Here is an 18775-nt window from a genome sequence, read left to right as displayed (position 1 = left end):
CGCCGGAAAAACAATTTTGATCGGAAAACTCAAATTTTTTTCCGGAAAACTCAACATTTTCGTCTCAAACATCTTCGTATCATTGTATCAGACCTTTAGAAAAAGCCCAATTATTGAGATCGCAATAACCCTAAAACCATCAATGGAATCAGTTGGTGGTGAGTTAGTTGGTGTTGCTGGCGGTGTTCAAGTGGTGTTCAGGTTGAGTTTTCCGGCAAAAAAATGTGACTTTTCCGACGACCTGCAAGTAACGACGTTAGGATTCTGTTAGTCGTGCACCGCTGAGAACAAATAGGTTAATAGATGAGACCATCAACATCTAACTGCTTGGCAAGAAACATGTTCAACCGGATAAGGATAAAGTTTCTTAAATTATATTTGTCTTATCATTTTCTACAGTATATAGTATATGGGTAAAAACCACTATAAAGAACATCATAATCATCATCCATGATCTCATCAAACATGACTTTACTTTTTGTCAGAAGAGTTAATGGTCATTTTTGTCCCTATGGTTTGTTACTTTCATCACTTCAGTCCAAAATTTTTAATTTTGTCAATTTAGCCCTCATAGTTTTAAATATTAGCCAATTACGTTTCATCCGTCTAACAGCATCCAGCTATGCCGTTAGTTTAAGGGTACTTTTGTCTTTCTCCTTTTAATTTTGAGTTAATGGTCATTTTAGTCCCTGTGGTTTGATATCTTTGCCAATTCAGTCCAAAGTTTGAAAATTGTCAATTTAATGTTCAGTTTAATTCAGTTTTTTTTTATTTTTTATGTTTTTTGTTTATAACCCTGAAGAGCATAATTCAAGCCCAAAACCATCGAGCAACCTCAAATACTGGTATGCATTTACTCTGTTGAAAACAGTAATCATACCCCCCCCCCCCCCTTATATTTAGTTTCTAGACATTACCTAAAATCTTCTCTATGGTGGAATTCAATGGTAAAGTGGTCAAGGTAATTCCCTGAAACCGAATTATACAGAAAAAACTAAAAATTGTTTTGTTGATTAATGTATAATAGTTGATTACGACCCAGATTTTCGTTATGATATGTTAATCTCTAAACCCTAAATATTATGCATTCATCAAAGAAACGATTTTTAGTTTTTTCCGTACAATTCGGTTTCACGGAATTGCTTTGACCACTTTACCATTGAATTCCACCATGGGGGAGAGTTTAGGAACCGTCTAGAAACTAAATACGAGAGGAGGGGGTATGATTACTGTTGTCGACAGAGTAAATGCAGACTTGTTTTGGGCTTGGATAATGCTCTCTAGGGTTATAGAAAAAAAAAACTGACTTAAATTGACAAAATTTCAAACTTTGGACTGAATTGGCAAAAGTATCAAACCACAGGGACGAAAATGACCAATAACTCAAACTAAAAAGGAGAAAGACAAAAATACCCTTAAACTAACGGCATAGCTGGATGCCGTTAGACGGATAGAACGTAATTGGCTAATATTTAAAACTATGAGGACTAAATTGACAAAAATACAAATTTTGGACTGAAGTGGCAAAAGTAGCAAACCACAGGGACGAAAATGATCATTAACTCTTGTCAAAATTAGGTGAATTTTTGGTACATAATTCAACTTCCCAACTACCACACAATGAGAAAACTCGAACGTCAACACCACCTTATCCATTTGAAATTATTCATTTGAAATCACAGATGATATTATTCATTTGAAAATTGTTGGTGACTTTGTGTTTCAGCTTTAGGTTCCATTTGAATAAAATCACAGATAATAATATTATTCATTTGAAAAATTGAATAATTCGTAACGTTTTATAAGTACAATATTTCATTAGAAAATTAGTATCAAGTACATTAGAGTGTAGCTAGAGAGCGATGTGGGTTGTTTGTAGGGGTGTTATTTGGATTTGTTTCTCGGGTTTCAAAGGTTTTAATCTTGACCCGAATATCTCACGGGTTTTTCGGGTTCGGGTTCGGGTTTTTTCGGATTGGGTTAATCGGGTTTCAAGTATCCTAGAAACAAAACAAAAAACTAAAAAATTACAATGCTAAAACTAAAATACATATTATTCTTTGCTCGTACCTCAAATAATCAAATAATAAACCAACATAACTTGATAACATAATTCAAAAGAAGGGTAAAACCAACTCGAACCACGTTCGTCTTTAATCGGGCGTGATTTGGTTGCTCAATTACGATTTCTATTAGTAATTAACGGAAAACATATATTAACAATAAACAGTCGACCCATAAAAGTTGGAATGACAACAGTCAATCAGGACTAGATGCTAATAACTTTGATAAAACTAACTCGAACCACGATCGTCTTCAATCGGACGTGATTTGGTTGCTCAATTATGATTGCTATTAGTAATAAATGGAAAACATATATTAACAATAAACAGTCGATCCATAAAAGTTGGAATGACAACAGCCAAGTCAATTAGGAACATATGCTAATAACTTTAGTAGCTAAAACTAAGCCTATTATACGTAAAAATGTATTTAATTTCAAAACTAAAAGTTTATTCGGGTTCACCCGAGACTTATAAATGTATTTAAAAATGTATTTGCTATAAACGGAGCACTATTCATCATGCTCCTTATAAAAGGAACACTATTCACCATGCTCATTAGATTTTTCTTACAAACGATCTGAGATCCGAGTTTTATTAGTGATTTTTGCTCACTATTAATACGGATTGATCCTAAACGAGTTGTTAAATCAATCCGGGAACCTACAATGGGTATCAGAGCTTTGGCTTAACTTTCTGGGTTTTCGGGTCATCTTTTCGGATTTTGATTGTGTTGTTTGGAAAATCTGAGTTTAGTTGTTTTGCAAGAAATGGAGTAGATCTAGTATTTTTGTTCTTGACATACTCGGTTTGCGAATCTGAGTAGTTGTGATAAACTTTGGTCTTGTGTGGGTGCTAGTTTGTGAAAGCCAATATTCGGAAACTTAGAAAATGTATTGAGTTTGAGATCTGTTGAAGTTTTGGTTTTTTGGTTAAACGAACCAAATTGCAATTGTGACCGCATCTAAATCGCATTCGCGACCACATTTCAAACTGTATTCGCAATCGCATTCGCAAACACATTCACAACTGCAGCCACAATCCCGTTCGCAATCTCATTTGCAACCACATTCAAAACCGCATTCTCAATCCAATTCAGAACCACATTCGCAGGCTTAATCGAGATCACATTCGCAATCCCACCTCACTCGCAATCGCAATTTTAAACAAAATTCTAATAAAATAAAATAACCATGTTTGTACACGCGTTATCATATGGTTACACGTTATCATATGGTTTACTCTACCTATCAAAATCCCACCAAACCTTCATATATGTGAAAGATCTATATATCTATATGTTCTATCATGTTACATCTATATATCTTTCACATTTGTTTTGTTCTTTGTATTTTAATTCGTAGATCTAAACTCCTCCTTGTATGTATGTACACTTGTCATCAGTTATATAGTACAATAATCGATGTCATGTGATGCCATATTAGTGCAGACATTTAGTCACAGAGGTAAATTAATAATCGTACCAATTATTCTTTGTACAATAATAATAATAATAATAATAATAATAATAATAATAATAATAATAATAGTTTGATAACTAGCTAGTTTAAATTACGTTCACGAAAGTATTCAGAAATATATTAATACTTCTGTCTAATAGAAAAGTGAGAGAGAGAGAATGTCAAATAAAATGTTTACATATATATATTTTATAGCTTATATGTATGAGTTCAACCCTTTCGTATAAAGTAGAAAAGACTACCAATACTGGTGGGGAGGGCTTGATAGTTCTTCGCTAAGCGTGGTTAAGAAAGAAATTGTCGGTGTGATTATTTACGTAGTTTGTGGACATGGCTTTTTTAAGAGTAGGCCAAAAAAACTTGTGGCCGTTTGATGATGTTTTAGATTTCATTTTTTATAGAACTTGAGTAGGAATTATAAGAAAAAAGTTTATTGGATAGAGTGGATGAAAAATCTTTTTTTATAATTGTATATAGTTTTTTTCTCATCCATAAAGCGTCTTGCTAGTCGGTGCTTAATAAAATACTGTCTTTTGAAGAGAGAAAAAAGATTATGAAAGACTTGTACTTTGAGAAAGTAAATAACGCTTTACCCACATATATGTATTTATTTTCGATCTAAAAAAATCGAGTTTTTAAAATCAACTTATCATTCTAGAAATAAATTTGACTTATCTAGTTATTTTGAGTAATTAACACGTTTGAGTAATCCAGTCATTTTGAGTAATTAACACATTTGAGTAATCTAGTCATTTAGAGTAATGAACACGTTTGAGTAATCTAGTCATATGGAGTAATTAACACGTTGTTACACCTGCTGACCACACATATTAGTGCCGAAGTCTTTTAGAGCTACAATGCACCACATTATATAGTTTCTACAGTCAAAGCCACAAATGGTGATTTTTAGTTTTGACTTTTGACAGTCAAAACCAAAATGAATATGGTATAAGTTTCTTTTGGTTTATTTACATTAGTGCATCAGGTGATGACAATGACATGAAATCGCCGTTGTGTCACCACCAACCTTCTGAATCCGAGAATCTCCATCTCTGACTCCCTAATGAAATGGGTTCTCAGTTTGATGGCTGACATTCTTGTTTTTGGATGGGAAAAAGGGAAGCACGCGTGCGTTGATTTGACAGGTGTGTCCCCCCTCGTTGGGCTACGGGGCCATGGGTTTGTGGTGGGTCATGCGATAAACAAGGCAGAGGCGGGTAAAGTAGCTAAGCACGAGAAAGCTTGCCTTGAGAATCAGCACGTGTTCATACCGTTTGCTTTTGACACCTTTGGCGCTCTTGGCCCTGACGCGGTTCAGTTCCTTAAGCGGGTTCAGCAGGTGGTCAGCAGTAACTCCGCCCATGCTAAAGGGAACGTTGTATTTAGTAGGGTAGGGTTTGCTATTCAGAAGGGGGTAGCGGCGCAGCTTGTTGCCCGTCTATCTACCGTTAGTCTGTAGTTGTCCCGATGTAAACATCATCTATTAATAATTAACCAATGAACATTGACCAATTAAGTTTGATGGCAATGACAGTCGAATGCGCAACTTTGTAGAAACAAACACTTTGAGACAACTCAGAAGGTCAACATCACAATTCCACATGTTCTTCATAATGTTAATCTTGCGACATCAATTCTTACAATCTACCGTGACTCGAAGGACAACACTCAACACCACAATATCATCCACTACTTGGAATCTAGGTGACTTTGTGTTTTAGCTTTAGGTTCCATTTGAGTAAAATCATAAATAATATCATTTGTAATTTAACATAAAGTACATTAACATTTACTTTGACATTATGTAGCAAATCATTTTCTAACACTTATCATTTATACTTATTATTTTTAATTTGACAACATAAGCACTGATTTGGAAACAATCAAACTCTGACTGGAATGGCCTTCAATGGTATACTTCTTTGTATGGTGAGACCAAACTTCTCACCCATGTCTAAATCTTGTCCTCTCATGTTTCCTTCTAACTTCCAATCGAACTTCTGAATCAACGAACCCAACACTATAGGTAACATTCTATGAGCAATATTCAATCCCGGACATATTCTAATCCCAGCACCAAATGGTATGAGCTCGAAATCTTGACCTTTGTAGTCGGTTTTAAGGTCTAGAAACCTCTCAGGCATGAAAGTTTCTGGGTTTGATCATACTTTTGGGTCTCGCCCTATCATCCAAACATTAATAAAGATTTGTGCATTTTTAGGCACGATGAAACCTTGGATTTCTGTGTCGTGTATCGCTCGGCGAGGGATAAGTAAAGGCGCCGGAGGATGTAATCGCAAAGTTTCTTTTATAATTGCTTGTAGGTAAGGGAGTTGAGAGAAATCCGTTTCGTGCATATTCTTGTTGCCTTCCATGAGATTGATCTCTGATCGGGCCTTTTCCATTTTATCTGGGTTACGAATAAGTTCGGCCATGGCCCATTCCATCGTGCTTGATGTCGTATCAGTTCCCGCAATTAAATTTTCCTACGATAGGTCATAAAATATCAAATATAAGGCCCAATATCTAGAAGAAAAGAAAATAACTATATGGTTCATGTACTAGCTTTAAAAAAAGAAAATTAAAATTAAAACAATTTGCAAAAATGAAGACTTTTTTTTTCAGACATGTTGTAAACTGTTTTAATAAAACACACTTTATATATAAAAATCTCCATCTACTATAGTAAGTGAAAATGTTTTAAACTTATATCATGCATTCTTCATTTCTTCAAGTCTAGAAGATATTTAATGTGACTACCTTGATCATGACATACTATAGTTAGGTTTTTTTTTTGAAACAATGGATTTCATAAGAAAACAACTAGCAAGAAGCTAGAAAACCAAACAAGCAACCACAAAAAATTACATACTATAGTTATGTACTTACGAAAAACAAATGTCTCATGTCTGCTCGACTAAACTCAGTTTTATCTTTTAGGTGGAGGTTAAGAAGCGAGTCCAGAACATCATTGTTTGTTGATGTAACACCCTCATATGATGATGAACCCGGCCTTGTTTGCAACCTTTGATAGATGATCCTATCAATTATAGATAATATTTTGTTGCCATAAACATTTCCCAGTTTCACTAATCCTTGTGGGTCAAACGGTTTAAGAAACGGGAAAAAATCGGTTGTGGTATTCTTCCCTAAAACTTCCATTAAGACCCGTACCGCATCCTTAAATTCTTGTGCGGACTCATAGTCATATTGAGCGAAATTCCTAGAAAACATGATGTTTGAGAGAAGATTAATTGATGTTGTGAATGCAGCTCCACCTATGTTGACAACCTTTTCTATTGTACAACATTGATTAACATGATCAAGAAGTTCTTGTACCTAGAACCATAATCAAATATATATGTTACAATAGTGTATTCTTAAAAATCAAAAGCAATCCATCTAAACTAGCTACAACGACGCTCTTAAGTTATTCAACTAGTACAGAGCGTCGAAACTAGTTACGTCATTGCATTTATCCAAGAACGACAATTCATTGAATGTACAACAATATGTTTAAGTTGCTAAGGTCTTTTCCATGAAAGAAGCATGTGAATATAATGGTGTGCCCAAACCATTACAAGGTGCGGCTAAAACTACTTATAACTTTATGAACACATATAACCTTGTCCTAAAATAGACATCTTCTGTAATGTATCCTTCACATACTTCATGGATGATCAATTTTTACACATTAACCGGCTATACATGTACCGTAGAGTTCAAAACTATAACTAATTAATGTGAGAACAGTGAAAACCTTTTATTATTAAATTTATTTTAAGATTTTAATACGACCATCAATTATAATACATCATGATTATCTGAATATACTTGAAGATCTATATGAATGGTCCAAGTTATTTATGCTCGTGCATTTAACCAATATATAATCATATCGACTAGTACCTTTTGCTTTCGTAGGAGTTCACTTGCATCTAGATGTTGTATAGAGATCAAATATTCTTTTACTATTCGACGTAGTTTTTGCCAATGATCTCCGGGCTGCAACCACCCCATGGAGTGTTTATCTTGGTCCACCACTCGGGCAGTGTCTCGAGTTGATCGTCCAGAGAATGACCGGTCATGTGTTTTTAAAAACTCTTTAGCCATACCAGCTGATGAAATAACTATAGTTGTTCTAAATCCGAGCTTAAGCGACATTAAAGGGCCATAACGTTTAGAGAGTGTGGCTAGATCGCGGTGTGGGTTGTTGGTAAGCTGTAAAAGGTTTCCGATTACCGGATAAGGGTATGGTCCAGGTGGAAGCCGCGAGTTGTGACGCTTAGAGATGTTGATGAAATAGATTAATATTAGGAGGAAAGAAAACAAAAGAAAGGAGGATAGATAATCCATTTGTTTGTTTGTTGAGGTTATGAGTGAATATGTCCTAATGACACTATATATTTATAGGGTGTCACGTATAACGACCAACTAACTTTTAGGTTTGATCAAATTAACATAATATATTGTATGTGATTTCTATATTTGTGTGTTTTATCATTAATTTTGGCCGAGGAATGGGTATAGTGTGGTTGGCTTTGTAGGTCTGTAGGTAGGTTTACTAGTGGTGTTTACCCTAAATACATTAATTTTCCTACATTTTAGCATTACAAGTTTGACTAACCGATTTTTTTTATCGATCAACAAATAGAGAATTGTCTAGGTAATTCGTATGGGGTGATCTAATGGCAAAAGATCACCGTCAGCTGATGCAAGTCATCCGTACGGAGGCCTTAAGAGTCTTCAAGTTATATCCAGTTACAGTGAAAACCCACCCGCCCGAAAGCCCACTTGTGGTAAAACCCGAACACCCTCAGGATCGAACCGGATATCACAAAGATCTCGTCTTCTTCATTGCGCTGGCGCACATACACTCCCCAAAGTATTATCTGTGGGGATCGAACTTGAGTCTCTGTTTAAGAACTCATGTTTTCGCCACTACATCACATGCTACAAATCATGTGTGGATATATCAAAATATTAAAAGGTTTTATTATGTATTTGTTTAAAATACGAAAAAAAACATATAAAAGTTATGCAAAAAGTTTCTTATGTGCCAGATATAATTCTGTCCAAGAATATATGCTTGTCAACAAACAAGATGTTCAACCATATAAAATTTCTTAAATTATTATTTTTTATTGTTTTCTACACTTTGATAAAATCCTCTACAAGGAGGGACGGGGCGGTGCGTGATGGAGCTCCCATCACGCATGGTGAGCCTCTCCATACCGCCGCCGCCCCTTTGTCACGCGGAAAAAATGGATTTTGCGTGATGGGTGTCACGCGTGATGAAGGGTGATGGTGGGGTTCTCGAGGAAAAAAATGACCGTTGGGAGCCGTTGGGAAGCGGGGGGGGGGGGGGGGGGTCACCGGAAAAAAAAACAGGGAAGAAGGAACAGAGAGGAAGGAGCTGCGATTTGTTAGTATTATTATTATTATTTTTTAAATACAATTTACACATTTAACCCCTTAACTTTCACATTTCTTTTAAACAGAATTTAGAATAATATACGAATTAAACCTTGAAATTTTGAATGCTATAAAAATTATATAAAAGTCGGCTAAGTTGGCGGAAACGTGACGAGGCCTATATCAACCATATTTTTTGTCGGTTTTTATTTATTTATTTATCTTTGTAACATTTAATCTTGCAAAAAAAAAAAATCCATCACACACCACCACCCTTAGTAAAAAAGCATCACATGTGATGAATTTAGGGTTGGTGATGTGACACCTTTTAATTGGGTGGGTGGGTGATGAGTGATGCCACCACATCCACCACCCCTCCCCCCTAAAGAACATGCATCGAAATCATTATCCACATGTTCCATGATTTCGTCAAAAATGACATTTTGTTCAGAAATAAGTGGCATTTAAGTGTTCGCTTTCAAATATGAGTGTTTCAGTTGGTAAAATCCTCTATAAAAACATGCATAAAAAATCATTATCCACATGTTCCATGATTTCATCAAATATGAATTTTTGGTCATAAATAAGTGAATGTTTGCTCATTATATATACTGCCCTTATTGCATGTGAGAAAGAAATTGACAGGGTCTTATGGTCTTTAATAATAATTCCTTAAATTATAATTACATCTTTCATCTAAAAAATATACTAAACTTTTGTAGGGTATTGGTTTTAAATACTTCTAACCTTTACTTGTTGGTCGGGAACACTCTCAATTAACGATTTGTCTATCATCACTCTCAACTTATAACTTGTTTTCTTCTGTCATTCACAAATCTAACGGGCCCTATAATGGAATTGGTAACCAGGTATTTAACATGAACACACATACGAACACGAATAATATTATTGAGAAACTTCACAAAACTCAATTACAATCTCTAAACCCCAAAGCTCGGGTATTTATAATCTAACATATCACGTTAGACTACAACTAGGATTGTTAAATAATATAACATAATAATTATACTAACAATTAAATCTAAGCACATTTAATTGTCTATAATTATCCACTCCTTAAATCTTGTTATTTAACCTTACACGCCAAGTAACTCTCTTAAACCGAAATTCCCAACACACCCCCGGAATTTCGAACTCGAAACCGACAAGTCTTCAACTCCAAGTATTTCCTGCATCTCCTTGAACTTGATTCTCCCAAGAGCCTTCGTAAAGATATCGGCACATTGCATAACACCACTAACATGTTTGACACTAACTTCTTCACGATACCAGTTAATGGAATTGGTACCAGGTATTGAACATGAACACACACATGAACACGGATATTATTATTGAGAAACTTCATAAAACTCAATTAGAATCTCTAAACCCCAAAGCATGTGTATTTATAATCTAACCTATCACGATTAGACTACAACTATGATTGATAAATAATAGGACATAATAATTATACTAACAATTAAATCTAAACACATTTAATTATCTATAATTATCAACTCTTTAAATCTTGTTACTTAACCTTGCACGCCAAGTAACGCTCTTAAACCGAAATTTCCAACACCCTAACCCTGTTAGTTTTGCTGTGGTGGCGTTTTTTAGTAAGGTGTCACGCTTATGTGGCGTTTTGTTTAAAACTTGTGAGGTCATAACCTCCACTTCATTATTAACTATTGAAAAACCTAAAACTAATAGCAAAAATTATAATTGCATCTCTCTATCTATCCTCTCTATCTCCCAGCCACCCACCACCACACCAACATCGAACACGACCACCCACCTGCCATATTGACATCATACTTCTTGAATCTAAATGACAGATCCTCAAAAAATAACCTACCATTTTAACTCCATCCCTAAAACTCCTCTCAATTTATCTAAAATTCAATCCTTTATCACCCTTATCCGGGGCATCAGGGGCAGACATAGATACTAACCAGGGGTAACAACCGCTACCTCTTAACTTTTCGTCGGTAGAGCAAAAAAAAATTTATTTAGTCCATTTTCGTATTTCGCTACCCCTAAAAAATATAACGTTACCCATATTTGTTTAAATCCCAACCTAATTAAAAGCTAAAACCAATTAAAGTTTAAAGTCCAACCAAATTAAAGCTCAACCCAAATAAAACCATTGTTTGTTGTTCCCTTATACTTGAACGATTGAACTCGGCCGGACTTCAACATTCAACAAAACAAAGTTTCATTCAGCCACCGTTCACCCCACGTTGCTTCTGACCCACGCTGCCCTAACCCCTGCTGACCTCCACGTTGTAGTCGAGTAGCCGACAATCGGTGTTGCCTCAATCCCTCTTCCTCAGTTCGACTTCTACTTGTTCAGTTTAGGTATTATTCTATTTTTATCTAACATTGTAATTGTTAATTTGTTTATATAAATTGTAAATATGGATTTGTTTATGGACAACTGAATATTTGAATGATTGATTATGGTTATTGGATATTTGGACAAGGTAAAATGGAACTAACTATGGATTTAGGGTTTAAATTTTGTTTCTTCTAGAATTTGGGAACTTGAAAGATGAAATGACAACGTCTTATTAGCAGTCTTTTTAAACAAAAATTCCAATAAAATGATGATAATTGTCCAACAACAAGTTAAAGAGTTTTTATTATATAAAATATGGTAAAAAAATCGGTTATCGTATGAAATAGGTAAGAAAAAAATCCGTTTACATTGTATGAAATACTATAAACAAAAAATTTAATACGTTACCCTTAAAATTTCCGTCTAGATCCGTCACATAAACATGTATAAACTAAACAATCAATTGATTCTCAAAGGGAGCCGGGATTCTTAAACTAGGAACAATAAGTTCCTTTTAAGCCCTCCAATTTAAAGAAGGCATGTCAGCAAGCAAAACTTTTTGAGCTTTTGGTCTCCCATGTAATGTTGTTAACATATGAAACTTCACTGAGGGATCCACAATCATTGGTGTCCTCCTTCTGGATGATTCTAGCATTTGGTGATACCGAGAAAGGAGTCTCTGCGTCCGTGTATTTTATGGGGACCTAAATTGAGGAAGTAGATGTGGAATACTTGATGCGATTTTCCCTATTCGAAATCCTTTGTGTAGATTGAAGATTGTGTAATTAAGATTATGTTAGATCTAAGATGTGATGTTGTTGAGGGGCAAGAAACGTAATGGGTCAGGGAGAGGCGGTGGTCGATGGTGGGTGGTTGGGAGATAGAGAGAGGATAAATAGAGATAGGGATTTATTAATTTTGTTTTTAGTTTTAAGTTTTTTATTTATTAAAAACGAAATGGAAGTTGGGACCCATATGTTTTAAAGAAAACGCCACGTAACCATGTCACCTCACTAAAAAATGGCACATCAGCATCAAAACTAACAGGGTTAGGGTACGTTAAGTCCAGGAGTGACAGAAGAAAACATGTTACAAGTTGGGAGTTGTAGGAGACAAATCGTTAGTTGGAAGTGTTCTCGACCAACGAGTAATAGTTGGGAGTATTTAAAACCAATACCCCAAATTTAAATAGTAATTACTCTTCCACCACCTTAAGTTTACCCTTGTACGTATTTAACAAATTTATTTATTTTGTGTGTAAACTTATATATCTTTTAATATATAATGTTTTAAAGATACTGGACATACTGTTGCGATGTACATACTTTTGTTGATTTTGTTGACGTTTTGATATAAAGTTTGTTGAATATCAAGGTGCGGATTATAATGTACAAGTTATTGTTGCATCAACGTACAAGTCTTTAAAGGGTATAAGTTGCAACTTTTTATTTTTAACTTTTTGGCTTTTTTTTGCTCGTGCAAGCATCTCGATTCGTATTTCACTAAAACTTATAAATAGATTAGGTTCTAGGTTTTTGTCAGATGAAATTATACCACCAGTTACACCACCTCCGGCCGGTCACCATCGTCGTACACCACCACTAGTCGGCTGAAATGCTGTCGTCGCAGTCCCAAAATCGGTTCCGTCAGTGGCGGATCCAGAAATTTTTTTCAGGTGGTGCACAACTTTTAGATGATTCAATTTCATAGAGTCGGGTATAGAAAATTCCGGGTCGGTTTGAGGTTCGGGTCGATTCGATGGTTCGGACAAAGTTCATTACATAATAAAAATACGATAAAATAATAAATTACGGGTCGGTTTGAGATTCGGGTCGGCCATAAACCATATTTACACAATCAACCTTACCTAAAAAAAACATACACCACCAACAATAACACTCGCCTTTCTAACTATTTTAACACCCAACACCAACAACCATGATTTGAAACATATTATTGACCACAAACCATTAAAACTAAATTTAACAAATAACCTAACAATTAAGTAGTTAACAATCAAGAACAATTAACATTTAACAAATGAATGTAAATTTACCTTCAAAATGGGAGGATTCGAGCAATCGAGCTTCGAGGAAGAGTTGAAGGCAGGAGGATAGGAAGTCAGGAAGGCAGGAGGTCGGAGAACGGCTGAACGACCGACGGGGACGAGGGGTCAGGGGAGATAACAGGCGTCGTTACTTTTTGTTAGTGTCTGTGTGTTTTATTTTTTTAAATAATAAAAAACCCTAAATGGGTTGTCCAATTCCTCAATGCACCAAAGTTAAGCCTCAATGCACCAAAGTTTTGAACGAGAGCAGTCATCCAATTCCTATGAGCATATAGTTCAAGTACAATGAAATATGGTTGTTAGCATCAGTGATGTTGTATAATAATCAAGTTCAAAACCTCTAGATTATGTTGAAATATGATTCACCCTTGACATAAACGTCAAAAACTTACCATTTATCCGTCAGAGACATTAACGGTTGGTGCAAATATTAGTTAAATGGGTTGTGCAACAGTTAATTAAAAAAAGTGCAAAAATTATTTGGAAATCCGGAATCGAACCTGTGACCTTCAGGTTACAAAATCAACTCCTTACCAGCTAGATCAGAGTTTCAAATGTTTATAAGGTGGTTCCTTCCTAATTTATAAGGTAGCTCCTCTAATATTTTTCATATACAAATACACTATTATTTCGAAACTCGGGTGGTTCCGGGGAACCACCCATTTATGCTATAAATCCGCCCCTGGGATCCGTTGGTTTAGTTCAATTCAGTTTTAAGTGTTTAACCATTTTGGTTATAGTATATCACGTATGGCGTTCATATTTGATTATAACAGTCGAGTTTTCGTGATGATTAAACGAGTAGAAACTGGGTTTTAGTTATTCGTTTGAAGAAAAGGGTTTGCTTTCCGGTTCTAGTGCCTAGAATTGTGGAATCTCGGTGTTTGAACTATGCATGCCTTAAACTAGGATCACATATTATAGCAGCATTATAAATCTAAACGGTCATGTTTTGGAAGACGAAAAATCTGTAATAACTTGCAGAGGAACCTTGAATGGATCTAACAACGTCGCAATATCAGTGATCAATTTGACATTAAAATCCTAAGACATAATTCTTAGAGCATTCCCAGTAGCTTTTTTATCTCCATCTATAGAATTACAATTAAACGATACAACTTTTTTTCTCTTCTTTTTATTTATACTGCATAACCAATTTTTTTTCGTTTCTACTCACAACACCTTTCAAAAAACATCAAAAAATAAATAATAGAGAATAAACAATGTTTTTTTAAACTTACTTATAAATAGTAATTTTTTCACTTTTTTTCATTCACATCCATTTAAAACTACTCTATGTACAATATAAAAAACTCACTCAAATAAGTATGGACGACATGTTAGTGATTGTGTTTCGGATTTTAGGTTGAAAATTCACAAACAATCACATTTCCATAAGTTTTACAAGTACAATGTTTTAGATCATTTCTTTTTAACACATCATATATTATTATTATTATTATAATTATTCTTATTGAAAATTTCTAAAGTAGTAAATTTGAGGAAAGAGAATCTCTCAATGAACCTCTTTTTTTAATTTTCTCAAAATAGTCATATAGAACTCGTCGGCGAAGACAAGTTTTTATCAAATTCACCGACGCCGATGAGTTTTATTTGAGCCAATTAAAGTCAGCCACGTGTTTCAAATTCGTCCATGCCATTAAATTTTAATCGAAATCCATCGGCTCTGACAAATCTTGAACCAAACCCGTCGTGCCGTTTACCAAACCCGTTTACACGGGACGACGATTTTGGTTCAAAATTTGTCAGAGCTGATGGATTTTGATCAAAACTTGCCAGTAAAGAGGGATTTGGAACACGTGGCTAGTTTTGAGGGCTCAAACAAAACTCGTCGGCGATGACAGATTTGGTTAAAAAATTTGTCCACCAATAAATTATGTATGGCTATTTAGAGGATAATAATAACAAAAAGGTCTATTATTATTATTATTAATTTGAAAACATAAGCGTTGATTTAGAAACAATCAAACCCTGACTGGAATGGCCTTCAATGGTATACTTCTTTGCATGGTGAGACCAAACTTCTCACCCATGTCTAAATCTTGTCCTCTCATGTTTCCTTCCAACTTCCAATCGAACTTCTGAATCAAAGAACCCAACATTATAGGTAACATTCTATGAGCGATATCCAATCCTGGACATATCCTCCTCCCAGCACCAAATGAAATGAACTCGAAATCTTGACCTTTGTAGGTGGTTTTAATGTTCGAAAACCTCTCCGGCATGAAAATTTCTGGGTTTGACCATATTTTTGGGTGTCGCCCTATCATCCAAATATTACAAAGGATTTGTGCATTTTTAGGGATGATGAAGCCTTGGATTTCTGTGTCGTGTATCGCTTGGTGAGGGACAAGTAATGGTGTTGGAGCATGTAATCGAAAAGTTTCTTTTATAATAGCTTGTAGGTAAGTCAGTTGAGAGAAATCTATGTCGTGCGTATTCTTGTTGCTTTCCATGAGTTTGATCTCTGATTGGGCCTTTTCCATTTTATTTGGGTTACGAATAAGCTCAGCCATGGCCCATTCCACCGTGCTTGATGTCGTATCAGTTCCCGCGGTAAAAAATGCCTACGAAAGTTTACGAATGATAAAAATATAAGATTCAATATCTTGAAAGAAAATATTTTCAACTACTTTGGTTCATGTACTAGCTATTTTCTAAAAGCATGTAATTTGATTTTTTTAAAAAGTTTAATGTGACTTACCTTGATGACATGATATAATTATTTACTTACAAAAAACAAATGTCTCATGTCATCTCGACTAAACTCAGATTCATCTTTTAGGTTGAGGTTGAGCAGTGAATCCAAAACATCGTTGTTTCTAGACGTAGCACCCTCATATGGTGATGTACCCGACCTTATTTTCAATCGTTGATCAATGACCCTATCAATTACAGATATTATTTTGCTGCCGTAAACATTTCCCTGTTTCACTAATCCTTGTGGATCAAACGGTTTAAGAAACGGGAAAAAGTCGGCTATATTATGCTTCCCTAGAACTTCCATTAAAGCCCATACCGCGTCCTTGAATTCTTGTGTAGACTCTGAGTCAAGTTGAGCGAAATTCGTGGAAAACATGATGTTTGAAATAATATTAATTGATATCGTAAATGCAACTCCACCTATGTTGACAGGCTTTTCAGTTTTACAACATTGATTAACATGATCAAGAAGTTCTTGTACCTAGAACCATAATTAAAAAAAAATACATATTACAATAGACGTGTTGCGTCATGTATCCTTAGCATACTTCATGGATAATCACTTTTTACAAATTAACATGCTATATGCAATGTAAACTTTAAAACTATAACTAATTAATGTGATAACTGTGAGAACCTTCTGTTTTTATATTTATTTTAAGATTTTAACATGACCATTATAATACATCATGGTTTTCATAATATACTTGAATATCTATATAAATATTTGCGTAAGTTTACATGTATTCCTATATTATTAACACATATGTAATTTATTATAATTCTATGATCTACACAAGTGTACAATACTTGAATATCTATTGATCTTTTACAGCTACATCATTTTTATTTAGCTTTTAATAATAAATGAATAGCCCAGATTGTTTATGCTCGTGCATTTAACCAAAATGTAAGCATAAATATAACATAAGAAGTTTGTTAGTCGATCGACTAGTACCTTCTGCTTTCGTAGGAGTTCACTAGCATCTAGATGTTGCAAAGAGATCACATATTCTTTAATTATACGGCGTAGTCTCTGCCAATGATCTCCAGGCTGCAACCACGCTACAGAGTGTTTATGTAAGTCCACCACTCGGGCAGTGTCTGGAATTGACCGGCCAGATAACAATTGGTCATGTGTTTTTAAAAACTCTTTAGCCATATCAGGTGATGAAATAACTATGGTTGTTCTACATCCGAGCTTAAGTGACATTAAAGGACCATAACGTTTAGAGAGTGTGGCTAGAGCGCGGTGTGGGTTGTTGGTAAGTTGTAAAAGGTTTCCGATTATTGGAAAAGGGTAAGGTCCTGGTGGAAGCCGCGCGTTGTGACGCTTAGAGATATTGATGTTGATGAAATAGACTAATTATACTGAAAGGAAAGAAAACATTAGAAAGAAAGACATATAATCCATTTGTTTGTGTGTTGAGGTTATGAGTGAATATGTCCTGATGACACTATATATATATTTATAGTGTCACGTAACAGGGGTGTGCAATAAACCGAAAAAACTGATTCGAAACCAAAAAAACCGAAAAATCCAAATCGAAAAACCGAACTGAAACAAAAACCGATGGTTTGGTTTTATGTGTTTGTAAAAACCGAACTAACGGTGCGGTTTCGGTTTTGCATATAATAAAAACCGAAAAAACGAACCGAAATCCTAACTTTTTATATGTTTTATATTATGTAATTTATAAGAATTTAATAAACATGTAACTCAAATATTTTTGGTAAAATGTTTAATAGTCTATTATTTTAAAATTAACAAATTTATTTAAACCTACATTAACTATTTTTTGAAAACTTTTCTTTTACCTAAATTTTCAAGATCAAATGGCAAAAACCGAAACCGAAACCGAACGGTTTCAAATACTCCAAAAACCGAAGTTTTGGTTTCCGGTTCGGTTTTAACCAAAAATCAAAACCGCATCACGCACACCCCTATCACTTATAATGACCAACTAACCTTTTAGGTTTGATCAAATAAGTTGCCATGCTTAATCGTCTAATCTTGGACCAGATAATTAATCACTAAATTAGCATAAACTTAATACCGTATGGGATTTCAATATTTGGGCATAGTGGGTTGAGTTTGTAGGTGTGTAGGTAGGTTAATAAGTGGTGTTTAGGCAGGATGTGAAATGTATTGGGAGTGGGTCATCATCTAAGAAGTTAATAGGTTCGAAAAAGGGAAATGCGGTTTTGTCAAATACGACATGTTGGGACACCATAAACCGATTCGTAGAGGGTTAGTAAAAACGATACCCTCGGTAACCCGGGGGGGGGGGGGGGTTGAATAGTTGAGAAAAATATAAATCACAATGAATTATATTAAAATGGGTATATGCATACGCAGTAGACGCCGAATCAAGCGGGTCACACAAGCATCATAATTTATATTTTATTAAATTGTACCACATGCAAATAAATAAAAAGTTAGTTATGTTAACAATTTTCAATTTAGTATTAAAAACATGTTATGCATTAAAATTCATATAATATATAAAACTAGTATTTTGACCCCCCGCGTTGTGGGGGGGGGGGGGGGGGGGGTTAGTCGCTTTGAATGTCGTCTAGGTTTGTTTATACACCATGATCTAGATTTTTTCAATTTGTAGCTTTCAAACATCATGAATGTGATACGTGGCTACACTTGCATCAGCAGCAAGTATCATTCACA

The 18775-nt window shown here is 34.9% G+C and overlaps 2 pseudogenes across 1 annotated transcript; both read right to left on the bottom strand.

Annotated features, from left to right (window-relative positions):
- Window positions 1–5343: 5343 nt before the first annotated feature.
- Window positions 5344–7950, bottom strand: LOC143625447 (cytochrome P450 76T24-like; annotated as a pseudogene). Its single transcript, XR_013152276.1, has 3 exons — window positions 7454–7950; window positions 6434–6883; window positions 5344–6030 (listed from the first exon to the last, which is right to left on the bottom strand). The product of XR_013152276.1 is annotated as a cytochrome P450 76T24-like (transcript).
- A 7403-nt stretch (window positions 7951–15353) lies between these two features.
- On the bottom strand, window positions 15354–17506 carry LOC143625446 (cytochrome P450 76T24-like; annotated as a pseudogene).
- Window positions 17507–18775: the final 1269 nt, after the last annotated feature.

This window comes from Bidens hawaiensis, unplaced genomic scaffold (assembly GCF_021521415.1).
Source record: "Bidens hawaiensis isolate Kalapana, Puna unplaced genomic scaffold, B.hawaiensis_p1.1 tig00004105_1, whole genome shotgun sequence".
In the NCBI taxonomy this organism is placed as follows: domain Eukaryota; kingdom Viridiplantae; phylum Streptophyta; class Magnoliopsida; order Asterales; family Asteraceae; genus Bidens; species Bidens hawaiensis.
This window is presented reverse-complemented; position numbering and strand designations above follow the sequence as displayed.